The sequence below is a fragment of the Frankliniella occidentalis genome, unplaced genomic scaffold (genome assembly GCF_000697945.3).
Source record: "Frankliniella occidentalis isolate FOCC.00 unplaced genomic scaffold, Focc_3.1 Scaffold95, whole genome shotgun sequence".
Lineage (NCBI taxonomy): Eukaryota > Metazoa > Arthropoda > Insecta > Thysanoptera > Thripidae > Frankliniella > Frankliniella occidentalis.
Genome location: NW_026267224.1, coordinates 227172 through 228820, shown reverse-complemented (window position 1 = coordinate 228820; position 1649 = coordinate 227172). Strand labels below are relative to the sequence as shown.

General features: G+C 46.1%; 1 non-coding gene across 1 annotated transcript; it reads left to right on the top strand.

Annotated features, from left to right (window-relative positions):
* Positions 1 to 665: 665 nt before the first annotated feature.
* Positions 666 to 737, top strand: Trnad-guc (transfer RNA aspartic acid (anticodon GUC)). The gene has a single exon. It is a non-coding gene; the product is annotated as a tRNA-Asp (tRNA).
* The last annotated feature ends 912 nt before the right edge of the window (positions 738 to 1649 follow it).

Below are 1649 nucleotides of genomic sequence, written 5' to 3'. Positions count from 1 at the left end.
CAAACACCTCCTAAAAGGTATTCCGCCGGAAAATCTGTATATGATGAAACTGGACCAAAAAAGAATCAACTATTTTGGGGGGACTTACGCCCTTCTGCCAGATCACCACTGATGTGGCATGTCACACACTAGAGAGTGTGTGATAACATTATCACACACTTCTTTTGAGTTGAGCTAGTACACACATTTTAATAAAGTATACACACTTTGCTATGCTCGGCACAGTGCCCACACGTTATTTTATGTGAAATTATGTCACGCAATTTGAAGTGTTTGAATGTCACACACTTCTTTTGCATTATAGAGTTGGCACATCTAAAAATGTGGCACTTGCTTAAGATACTGGCATAAATGAATTACTTTTGTAAGCTGCTGCGACGCGCGGACCCATTATACCCTTGCTCAAAATGCTTTAGAAATGTATCCAGAAACCAACATATTCTCATTGGTATCTGTCCCAAAAGCACGGTCCCCGCCTGCGGCGCCCCTGGCGCCTGCTAGTCGACGAGTCTTCTTCCCTGGCTCCCCGTGGCCTTGGTGCCGTGTCAGTGAGCTAGTCGGCGGCGGTGGTGGGGGGGACTGCGCTATCTTCGGCAGAGCCCACGTGACGCGCCGCGCCGCCGCTGCCGGCTGAGTGCCAGGGCCACGAGGGCGACGTTCACCAATCTTCGGTAGTATAGTGGTCAGTATCCCCGCCTGTCACGCGGGAGACCGGGGTTCGATTCCCCGCCGGAGAGTTCTTTTATTTATTTTTAACCAGCGGTTTTAAGTATTAACGCTTAGAAATGAAATTTAAGAGAATCGACGAATGGCGACGAAAAGTGTAACAAATCAACTGAGTAAGCACAATGTGCTGTTATGCGACACCTAACCTCCCTTTTCGCACTGAAAAACCATATGGTCTTATGTAGCACCAGCAGGTGAACAAGTAAATTTACGCTGTTGTATATATGTGACTTGTGTTCGTACTGTTGAATGTGAGTGAATTAGTGTTCACACTCTTCTAATCTGCATATGCAACGGCAAGTGTGTGTGATATAAACATTTCAAAAAGGGTGGCAAGTCGCACACAAATAAATGTGTGGCCATTGTGTCCTGCGTAGAAAAGTGAATGACATCTCACACACAACTGTGAGACAATTGTTCTGCGTAAGTGCGTGACATGTCACACACAAATAAATGTGTGACCATTATGTCCTACGTAGAACAGTGTGTGACGGCCCGACGGCCTCGTGATTTACAGAGAAGTGTGTGACGAGGTTTATTATACTCTTTTGTGTATGACAGGACTGTTATACACACATTTTGGCACACACTTTCAAGTGTTTGCACACTTCTGTTAGAAAAGGCGAGCAAACGGCTGTTTTGCATGTGTGCGAATTGCAATTGGTTCCTCTATCAGAGTACGAGTACCAAATAAACGACATTTTCTTCGCTTGCCAAGTGAGTTTCGATAGTAAAAAACTTTTCCCGATTTTTCTCACCCCCCTCCGCCCTTTTCTCACAATCAGGACCTCGTTTTGCTCGGGGCTTGTTCCCGCACTGATCCAATGGCAGTTTAATTGACCGGGTGCACGACATTTGCGCCGCATTTCACGTATCATTAACACATTAACATAATGGCCCGCATCTCTTTCACAGCCCCCCCC